The sequence below is a fragment of the Ursus maritimus genome, unplaced genomic scaffold (assembly GCF_017311325.1).
Source record: "Ursus maritimus isolate PB19 unplaced genomic scaffold, ASM1731132v1 scaffold_20, whole genome shotgun sequence".
NCBI lineage: Eukaryota > Metazoa > Chordata > Mammalia > Carnivora > Ursidae > Ursus > Ursus maritimus.
Window position 1 is genome coordinate 20,322,041 of NW_024424453.1, and position 12,050 is coordinate 20,334,090.

The window sequence follows — 12,050 nt, forward strand, 5'->3', positions numbered from 1 at the left end:
GAATTGACTAGTTTCTTATGCTGTATCTTAACACCAAAAGAAACTGAAAACATTTTTATGGCTTATGTCCGTAATACATTCCTTCAGTGTGTGCTGTGTTTTTATCTGCCAATATAGTAAGCTCTTTTTTAGAACCCGCTTATGCAGCACCAGTTCATTTTTTGTGACAATGAAAAAAAAAAAAAGAACTTTCAAAAATCTTTGTCCAAATGAGAGCAATTAATGGCCACCTCCAAAGTGGGTTCTAGCTTCCATTGTTCTTGAAATTGAATCGTTTCAAAAGCAGTAGGAAAGTTGTGCAGATTAAAACCTTTTATGGTGTAGAAATTAAGCCCCATTTGTCTAGGGATGAAAGGTCTTGGGTGAAGCTCTACTCTGAGTTATTCTGTCCTGGCCATAAAGCTTTGGCCACTTGGTCTCAAAAAAATTTCCATCTGAGGTTTTTAATATAATTAAGGAGACCGGCAAAGCCACTGTCCTTCTGTTTTCTTTTTAATCGTGAGACGAAGATGATTGTGTTTCTGTTTTGTGGGTTCCGAGGGGGTGTTGAAGGTTTGGCCATCCTCTTAGAAGCCTCATTTTCTTCCCAATCCTGTTGCTCTTCAGAGTTTGGCAGGGACCTTCAAAGCTGCCCCGTGTCCTTTGTTTCGCTTCTCTGGAGCTGTGCGAAATGATAACAGTGTTCAAGGTCCCATGCCTCCAAGAGGAGGCCCGTCTCTTCCCACTGGGGGCTCCCATCTCACCCCTGCTTTAGAAATGCAACAATGGCAAGATTTCAATTAAAAATATTTAAATAAATTGTTTGATTATATAGAGAGATAGATCCATGTAAATATAAGGAAGAGAAAAATTCTTAATCTATAAAGTCTCACAGATACATTAATAAAAGAGAGGCACACGAACAGAATAATAGGCAAAAGATCCGAAAGGAAAAAGGACAAAAGAAGAAATGCAAATGGGATACATAGACAGATATTTAATGTCGCTAAGAATTTTTAAAAAATGCAAGAGAAAAAAACGCAGAAAAATATTTTCTTTTATCATGCTGATAGAAAATCTTTTCTTCCCAATCTCTCTCTCTTTTTTAAGATGATATGCTAGTTCAGTCAAAAGGGAATTTTTACACACTAACAAAAGTACATCCACTGAGACAGCATCAACAGAGGGACAATTGGGCAGCATGTATCACAAGCTTTAGAATGTGTTGAAACACTTGGGCCTATTATCTGCCATTCTAGGAATTAATCCAAGGAACTAAGAGATGCGCAAAAACAAAACAAAGGAAAACTAAGAAAGAGCGTATTTCTCATAGTACTCGTCGTAATAGAAAAAGCTTTTAAAATATCCCAAATATCAAAAGTAGAGAAAAATTGAATGTAGTATACCCATGTGATAAATACCAAGCAACCATCAAAGATCGTGTTTTAATGAATATTTAAAAACACAAGCTATACATTTTTTTAAAGTCAAACAAAAACTGTATACATTGTATGCTACCTAACTTTTCACCTTTTTTCTGAGTGCTAGAATATGGCATGATATTTAATATTCTAACTCTTCTGAATTTTTCCGATTTTCACAATGATCTTATACTCACAAGAGAAAAAATACATGTTATTGGTAATATAGGCACAAAATGAGAAGTTAGGAAGAGGCCAGAGCTGGTCCAAGGGTTGTGCCCAGCCCCTTCTCTAGACGATCGAGGTTGAAACGGTTGCACTATATTCTGAGTCCTGGAGGTCTGCTGTGCTCCTAATGGTTATGGCCGGGCCATCACTTTGTAAGATAACCAGGGGCTCGAGGAGATAGTTCTGACAAAGAGGTTTTAAGAGAAGGAGAAAAAACTCACCACCATTAAAAACACTCTAGACTGGAAACAACCAAGATGTCCCTCGGTAGCTGCATGGGTAAGCACCCTGTGGTACATCCAGACGACAGAACAGTTCAGCAGTATCTATCAACACTTGGAGAAACCTTAAATGCATATTACTAAGTGAAAGAGGCAAATCTGAAAAGGCTACATACTATACGATTCCAATAACATGACATTCTGGAAAAGGCAAAACTGTGGAGACTGTAAAAAGAACAGCGGTTGCCAGGGGTTGCCAGGGGGAGGGAAGGACCACCAGGAGGGACACAGAGGACGTTTTGAGCGGTGAAAATACCCTGTATACTGTAGTAATGGGTACGTGTCGTCATATCTTTGTGCGCCAAGACTTAATGTAGATTATAGACTTGGGTAATTACGATGTGTCAGTGTAGACTCCAGTTGTAAAAAAGGGACCAGTCTGGTGGGGAATATCGATAGGGGGGGGAGGTTATGCATTTGTGGAAGAGGGGGTTATATGGGAAACCTCTGTACCTTCCCCTCAATTTCACTATGAATCTTAAACTGCTCTAAAAATAAATAAATAAAGTCTTCGTTTAAAACAAAAACCCTCTAGGGTTCCGATGTACACAATGGGCAGTTTTAAATATTAACCCATGCCAGAACCACCCCTATAAAACAGACTCCCCTTCTTCACAACTATCCCTCAAGCCACACTTGGACTTTTTACAATGCCTTTTTCCCTAAAGCCTTCCCATAATACTCACTTTATTCTGGTTTCAGATGGATAAAAATACACAAGGTTGGGGTGCCTGGGTGGCACAGCGGTTAAGCGTCTGCCTTCGGCTCAGGGCGTGATCCCAGCGTTGTGGGATCGAGCCCCACATCAGGCTCCTCCTCCATGAGCCTGCTTCTTCCTCTCCCACTCCCCCTGCTTGTGTTCCCTCTCTCGCTGGCTGTCTCTATCTCTGTCGAATAAATAAATAAATAAATAATATTATTTTAAAAAAATACACAAGGTTATATATGGGGAGGAAGCAGTGTGAACTGTCCCCAGAGTATGAATAGCTCGGAGACATCTTTTTGGAAGGGAAAGATGGTGAGACCTGCTATAGAAACAGATCTACTCAGCTGCCAAAGAAATGTACCTTAGTGGCCCATAAGAAAAAAAAAAATCTAATCTTTTTATTACAAATAAAAGAAGTCACTAAGTCTCAGCAAACCTTTAAGGAAACCAACGGCATGAAAGAATCTCTAAGGTAAACAGAGCGACTGCTTACTAAAGTGCACGCACAGGTTCGAAAAGAGACGGCAGCCATCAAAATGGAACAGGATATTTGCATGTCGTGCAGAGAACAACTGCGATACTTTGGAAATGAAATACATAATTGTCAAAAGAAAAATCAATAGGAGGCCCGGAAGACAAAGTCACAAAAGGCTGAGATTTAAAAGAAAGACTAAAAAGGAAAGGAAAAGAGAAAAAAAAATGTTTTTAAAGGAAAGGAGGAGAAAAACTTCAGCAGAATGGTAGGTCTAACTTCCCTCTAGGAATTCTAACACCACTCTCACAGGAGTTCCAGAAGGAGAGAAAAGAATAAGAACGGGAAGGAAGAAAATTAAATAAATCGCAGAAGAAAATTTCCTAGAGCAGAAGCAAACACAAGTCTAGGATGCACCCATTACTGGACACAAAGGCCCACACCTAAACATAATCTTAGGAAATTTGAAACATCAAAGATAAGGAGAACATAAAACTTCACCATGGGGGGCGGGAGGGGGCGGTCAAATATCTGCAAAGGAACTGACACCAGACCTCTCGTCAACTATTCCGGATACAGGAAGATAGTAGATTAGATAGATTATTTTCAATCTAAATTCTATAGCTAAGCAAACCATCAACCAAGTGTGAGGGCAATATAATGCAAGGCCTTTTTAAACATGCCAGGGTTCACAAATTTTACTTTCCAGTTATCCTTTCTGAAAACTTACTTGTATGCCAGCAAAAACCTAAACAAAAGAAACAGAAGACGTGTGGACCAAACCAGAAGTCCAATAAAATAAAATGTCAAGATGACAGCTATGCAGCAGCAGGAAACCTGAAATTCACATTGAAACAGGAAGTCGGGAATCCCCTCCACCCACCCTCCCCCTCCTAAGGCCATCAATTTTAAAAATAGTTTTATTTCAATGGAAGTATAATTAAGAAGCTTGATATACTTACTAATTGGATAAATACATTGCATGATTAAAATCTCCATCTCCCACATCAGACTGCTTTTGTTCAAATTACAAAAATTACAAGCTAAGTACGTGACTGGAACAGTTACTTACCTGCTCTTCGGCTCAATTTTGTTGTTTAAAAATGGGTGTAAATATAATTTCTACCTCATAGGGTCATTGTGGGTATTGAATGAAACAATGCATACAAAATATTTAGTGCCTGGCCCTCAGTAACTTCTACAAAAAGATTTATTTTATTATATTCATATCAACAAGAAAAAGGGGAGGCCTTTAGAGATTTTGGAAAAGATAAAGAAAGCTGTCAAGAAATGTCAAATGTCAAATCAAAGCAAATTAAACTGCAGCATGATTTTAGCAAGTAAAGTACTATGAAGTGGAAAACAGAGAACTCATTTGACCTTGAAGATTGGATCTTTTCTCCTGTGAGTGCCATGAGTTTGGTAATTTAGGATTATTTTTCTTTCTCTACAAGTCTAATCAAACTACTTGGTTCTCCACTGAATAATATTTACATAATTATAATTTCCAATTGCCATTTAATGGTTTTCGATTTTAAGAAACTAACCTATCGTCAAAGCACAGGAAACTTAATTATAGTTACAGATCAGAATATAAATGTAATAAACCTTGATCATGGAAAAGTAATGACCCAAGTTGAGGGGGGTGGAGCGGGAGACTAGGGGAAGGGAGTGTCTGTGGTGCATTTTCTCTTCTTAGGTAAAGGGGGCTCAAAAAACAGTTATAAAGGTAACAAACAGAAGACATTCTAGACAATAATGTAACTTTTAATAATAGAAGAGGAGAGGAATGATGGTCATGTGCTAAATTCTACAACTTCCCAAACCAACTTACTTCTTGGGAGTAGGACCCAGAGAAGGCAGGAGGATCATTTTACGTTTTATTTTATGCCTTGATGTTATTTGAAAATTTTCTGGTGTGCGTGAATTACTTACCTTATTCAGTCAATCAAAAAGCACTGGCTCAGCGAGTCCATAAATAGCTACAGAGTACATACTCTGTGCGAGCCTCGTCTAGACTCTGGGAATCACAAGATAAAGCCTTGCCCTCAACAAGCTAACGTTCTGGTGAGGAAATTAACAGTAAACACAGAAACGATTTGATGAATAAGCAAAATTTAGAGGGTGATTGCAATGAAGAAAATGGATAATGTGATACAGGGTGTCTGCAAGGTGGCAGGTGACACCTCCCTTAACTAGGGTATTCCGAGAAGGCCTCTGGGAGGAATGATTTGAACTGAGATGTGAGCAGCCATGCAAACGTTTGGGGGAGTGTCACATTCAAAGGCCCGAGACTGGAAGGAGCATGGCATTTGGACTTGAAAGAAGGCCAGCTGGTTGGAACAAAAGTTAGAATGTTTCTATTATAAAGTCAGAAAGTTGCATGACCAGAAACATTCAGCTACTCAAACGCGGGCATGGAGTGGATTGATAGTTGGGTTTGACCGGGTCAGGAATACTCTCAGGCAAGGAAGAAGGGGGAGGGGATAAGGGAGGCACAAGGGCTTGCAAAGGAGAAATTGTAGTGCTATATCCCGATTAAATTGTGTTTCCAAAGATGGCTGCAACAATACCCCCGCGCGCATGCTCTTTCGTGATGTGATCTTGCCACTCCCCCACCAGGGGGCGGAGTCTATTTACCCTCCCTGCGGATCTGGGCTCAGCATATATTTTGCTTGGACTAGTAGAATGCCCCAGAAGTGCTGCTGTGTACCTTCCGCAGCTTCTAGCTTTGCCAAGTAGAATACTCACTCTTGACATCCAGCTGTCATGTGAAGAAGCCCAAGATAGACCCAGGAGGCAACCCTGCATGAACTGAGAGCCAATGAGGGAGAGCAAGAGAGAGATCCCAGCCACCACCACTGAGGTTCCAGACCTGTGAGTGGAGCCATCTTGGACCTTCCAATCCCAGCCACCATCTGACTACAACCACCTCAGGAGGGACGCCGGCTGCTGCCACGTGGAGTAGAAAACCCATCCAGCCAAGCCTTGCTCAAATTTCTGGCCCACAGAATTGTGAGCAAATAAAATGTTTGCTGTTTTGAACCACTAAGCTCTGTGGCGATTTGTTATGCAGCATTTGATAAATCGGGAAGCGCTCCCTCAACTTGTTGCCATCATCCACTGCAAGGAAATGAAAAAACAAATGGCGGGGGCAGGGGGCCCCGGGGGGGTGTTAATACTAATGAAATAACACAGGGCCCATAGCGTTTGTTGGAGTTGAGGCTCTCCCGAGATTGAGGAATTTCTGAAGTGGGAGTACTACTGTGGAGGGTTAGTTAGAAAGACAGGAGGTGATGCCAAAGAGTGGAAAACTCGAAATCGATCGGGTACTGCTGTAAAAACTGATGACAAGGCCATGGGTGTGACCACAAGCACGGACAGTTGTGGTCAAGCAGAGGAGCCAGGGGCATCAAGGAACAGACAGGCCAGGTGTCAAACGGTCCTCTGCATAGATGTAAAGGTTGCCAAGAACATCGGCAAGGAAACAGCTTAATACAGTGTTTAAGCGCACACGCTCTGGGGCCAGACTGCGTCCCCAGCCCTGGCCCCACCACTAACTGTGCGTGATGCTAGGCAAAGTATGTTACTCTCCGCCCCCAGGTTACTCACCTATAAAATGAGGGTGGGGATCATACCTACCTCATAGTGTTACAGAGAAATTAAATAAAATAAAGCTTTCGCAGGGTGTAGAGGAACTCCAGGAGAAGAGCGAAAACTCCGAGTGCTGTCCTTGACATTATCACCGGCAGCAGAGATGAAGACCGCAAAGCGGCTGCTGGAGGCACCAAGGACTGAAGTCTGTGAATGACAACAAGGTGGGGTAGCAGGTGGTAGCATCTCATGATGTGCTTCAAAGGGCCCGAGGGCTTTGAAGTTGGAAGCAAGAGCAGTGATTAATTAGAAGTAGCAAAGGCAAGGAAGGAAGAGATTTGCCCTTTTCCCAGGCTTTAAGGTCCATGGGGTATGAAATCAAAAGTCTCTCCTTGAATGGGCTGCAGAAGAAGCAGTGTTCTCAGGGAGAGAGAGCAGTGTCCTCAGGTTCCAGCCAGAGCGAGGAGGTGAAGGGAGCGTCAGGGCAGGGGGTGAGGATATGTGTGTGCCGATGACAGATGACAGCCCGGGAGCTCCAGAGGGCATCGGGGAAAGGTTTGCACAGATGAAGAGAAATGGAAGAAGGGTCAGGTTTCAGGATGTACAGAGTAATGCAGGGGTAAGGGAACACGCCATGAGGGCTTATCTGATGGGGACTAAGGATTAAGGGAAAAAACATTCATGACCCACATGAGGCTGGTCCAGGAAGTCTCTCGGGAAGAAATGTGGCAAGACTCAGAGCCAGTTGTCCATTCTGTGGCTCATGGTGGTGTGTGGGTCTGGGGGTGGCAGGGGCCTCCTCAGAGTTGTTCTGCTGGGCAACTCACTTCCCTATGCAAGTTTTTTTTTTTAAGATTTTATTTATTTATTTGAGAGAGAGAGAGAGAGCATGAGCAGGGGGAGGGGAGAGGGAGAAGCAGACTCCCCACTGAGCAGGGAGCCCAATGCAGGGCTAGATCCCAGGACCCCGAGATCATGGCCTGAGCTGAAGGCAGACACTTAACTGACTGAGCCACCCAGGCACCTCCCCCCCACGCAAGTTTTTAAAAAAGTACAAGGGTTGGTGAAGGTGAAGGGGGCACTGTTCCCTTCTAACCCCAGCTGGAAGAGTGAAGAATTAGAGCATCTATCTGTGATCCATTCACAGAAACCTAAGGGGTGATTATTTCTCTTTCCGGGGCATAGAGGCTGGGCCACCTGACTTTGGGCGATTAAAGGGTACCAGGGGCTTGACATTACACATGGCAAAAGGAAGGACCATTATTAGCATTTATAGTGTGTCTTAGCCCATCTGAGCTCCTCTAACAAAAAATTCTATAGACTGTGTGGCTTACAAACATTTATTTCTCGCCATTCTGGGAATCCCAGATGCGGGCTCCAACAGATTCAATGTCTACTGAAGGATCACGCCCGGTTTGTAGATAGCGGCCATCTCCTCATTGCATCTTCCTGTGATAAGAGGTGAGGAAGCTCTTGGAGGTCTTATGGATAAGGGCTTTTATCCTCATTTCTTACCCTTCCCCTCACCCTTCCTGCTCCAGGCACACTGGTCTCCTTCTGCCCTTGCCCACACCAAGCACACTTCCACCACCGGGCCCTTGCTCCTACTGTTTCCTTGTGTCTGAAGTATGTACGTGGTTCATTTCTGCATTCCCTTCAACGCTACTTAAATACCCCCTTGTCAGAGACGACTTCCCTGACCCCTTCCCACATAAAATAGAACTGCCATCCACACGAAGGCTTTCCATCTCCTTATCCTGCTTTATTTTTCTCCATTACACTTTTCATCATCGAATATACTATATTCACTTTTTGAGGTTTTGTTCCCTGCTATATCGCTGGCATCTAGAAGTGTTTCTGTAACAAAAATATTTGTCGAATAAACGATTGAATTTCTACTCTCATTTCAATACATTCTCTGTGCCTGGCCTTAAGTATGAGACTTAAATTCTCTAAAGTCTCATTTCCATAAAATGGTGATATCAAAACACCTATCTCATAATGTTTTTGCTAAATTAAGTGACATAATATGTGTGAAGTCTCTCCCGCTGCGCCAGAATTCTGTAGGAGCTAAATAAACACTTGTTGCCGTTGTTGTGGTTGTATCATTAGTTAATGTCACTGTAGCAAACTGTGGCCAAGAATTTAGTTTCCGTGTCCCCAGAAAACCCTCCCGACCCACTTCTAGAAGTTTTAGGGACCAAACAGGATCCCCATGCTTGCCCTGTCCTGACAACCCCCCCCCTTCCTAACATCCCCCACCCAGACTCAGGCTCACGCACCTGCCGGAGCCCTTTGGGGAAGTACTACTTTTTCTCAGGGAGAAAATAGCTCACCCATGTGACACCAATTCCATCTTCCAGGACACCAGGGTGGTATTCTGTGCAATGAAAGTAATTTACTAAATGGTCCTCTGGTACCATCGAAAAGTGAATTCATTTTGCACAGGTCACAAGTTTACTTCCAGAGAGCAGTTTCCTCCCTGCCGGAGCAGGCCCAAGTCTAATGGAAAATTGAAGCGCAGCGTGAAGGGTCCACGCAACAGTGGCTCGGGAGCCAGTCAAGGCAGAGAAACGGGAGGAGCAGTGATGACTGTGAGAAAGCCAAGTTGTTCCCAGTCTTGCTCTTGGGACTGGCTGTTGTCCCGAAGGACCAAAAGATGGGGGGAGGGGTTACTACCAAGGGGAAGGCATAGGAGGAGAGGACAGAACCGGAGTCAGACCGTGGTCAGAACCAGCTCTCCGAAAATGCAATAAACCCAAACCTGACCGGCATCGAGAGAGGAAGTGTTATGGTAGAGAGAAGACAATGTTCTTCACCACTTTCTTAGCATGTGGTTGGGAATCCCAGCCCAGACGTAGATAAATTATAGCCTGGAGTGATTACCAGGACTGCAGAGCCATCAACAATAACAAATTCTTGCAAGTTCTCTCTCTCTCTCTCTTTTCATTTCTGTTTTAAAAAGATCTCCTTTTCACATCTGTGTGTGCGCTCCGGAGCTGTTCTTCTCAGAGAAGTAACAGCGTTTCTCACCAGATCTGGATTTAGAATCTGCCCTTTTTGAACATTCAGAAATCACTCTAAAATGTCAAACAAAGCAAGGCTATTTGAGGAGATCTCTACAGCACACACAGGGAAGGCAAGAGAGGTTCTCCGCTACTCTTCCCCGATTTGCATCCAGAGCTGCCTCAGAGGAGAAAGCAACTCAGCAGACGGCGGTGTTCAGCGACCGGAAATGCCTGTTGAGCAGATTACTGTGGACCTTAAAAGTGAATTCGAATAGTGAATAGTGTAGGCAAGAAGATGACAGCCCATATCCTCCTTTCACTTGTTGGTCATTTTCTTCAGCCCCTCTCCACTTTTTGCTTGCCTTCTAGAAATCTCAGAGCCCATGCTTTTGTTTTAAGGAACCAGCTCAAAACTGTACAACACTGGCTCTCTAGGCTGTTAATAAATGTTTTGTGAAAAAATAATTTTTTAGTCAATTTAACTTGGTAAATTCTAGGTTGAAAAAGGTTAACCAGGTGTCTTTCCCAAGGACTTTTTGGTACCTTTAACATGTGAGCTGTGGCTCTCAACTGGATGGATAAAGCATGTGATGTTCTCCGAACTGATGTGATACTAGAAACTTCTTACAGGGAGCATCCTATAGGGGCATTCCTGCAGAGAGCACATGTTAAGAAATGCTGATTAAATCTTTTTCTTTTATGGGCCCAAAGAAACATTAATGGATTCTGCAAAGGTAATAATCTGATCAGCAGTATTTTTAAGGTCAGGGCTTATGTACTGGGCACTTTTGAAAATGTTGGTTTAAATGTTTGGTACACACTTCAATTCATAATGTGGAAATCTCAACCCCACAATAGTGGAATTATGGTGACCTCAAGCCTTCATTGAATGCAGACAGCCTTGGCACAGTGGTGCGGGTCACAGACTCTGGAGCCAGATTTCCTGAGTTTGAATCTCAGCGTTAATCCCATTTGTGAACCGTGTGGCCTCGTGTGAGGGACTTAACCCCCCGGTACCGCAGTTATGCTTCCCCACATGTAGAATGAGGATGAGAATAATAAGAGTAGCTATTTCACAGAGTTCCTTGAAATTTAATGAGTTAACGATTTATAAAAGAGAATGGTAAATACTAAGCTTCACTTCACGCTCTCAAGAAAAAATGGTACGCACACCCTTTGATCCAGTAAGATGTATTCCATGCCCTTCCCCATCTGAGAACTTTCCTGTTTTCAATGTGAGAGAGAAACTACGGAAATGTAAGTTCGACATTAACAAAAACATACTGACCGAAAAAGTACATGATATTCAGATGTAGAATGAGAGATTATTCATTTTGGGAAATTTTAGACTAAATGTCAGACAGGGACTAAATAGAACTGAGCCCAAGTCCGCCCCGTCTCCGGGTCTGGGCGCACTGACATTCTATGTGGAGGGTAAGCAGGCAAGTATGTGTGGGGCCTTTGTATACGCTGAGCAATGACATTTGAAGATTTTGCTGTTTTTAATTGCCGAATTGAAAAGATCACTATTTGAGGGTCATAAAACCACACTCACGAGCCTTTCATTAGCAAACAAATCTTTAGCATATGACTAGATTTAAAGAAGCTTTGGGGGGCATCGGTGGTTATACGTTGAGCGATCCACGTCCCCCCACAGGCCCCTTCTTCCCAGCCCCCCACCCTGACCTGCACCTTCATTCGCACTCTCTGCTGGTCCATCCTGTCCTCCCACCAGCACAAACACAAGAATCTACCTGAAAACAAGCCTTCAAAACTCCACTGAGAACTCCCCTCTCAGTCTCCCAAGCTAATTTCCACTTTCCTTAAAATAATTTTCTACCCTTAAAGACATGACTGAAAATCCTGCAGGTTCTCTACCCGTGGCTGGGGAAAGGCACTTTACATCGCACAGGTCCTAGGGAGGCAGGTACTCCAAAAGAACCCTCTGCACTCACTTCAGCCCTGTTAGCTCTTGTTGTTTCCAAAGTGAGCACTTGCGCACGTGGCCCCCAAGCTTCCTCCCCCGGGTCTGTCCTTGGCCTTCGTCCGCGCTGCTCTGAGCCCTGTGGGCCAACTCCTGTGGACTGCATCCACCAGGCTCCACTGCCCGCTGGCTCTTGGGTGGGTTTGGCCGAGGGAGGCACCTCAAGATGAGGCAGAAGGAGAGAGAAGATGGGGTTTCTTTCCTGCTCCCTTCCTGCCCAGCCGTGTTACCCGGCCGTGGCCACAGCCCTCCCTGACTTCAGCCTGCACTGGACTGAAGGCATGGATTCTGTAACGCCGCTTGTCCCTTTAGGCCAGGGACAGTAATGGCTCCCACCACTGCTAATCCCTGGGGACCTCACCACCCCTGTGTTCCCT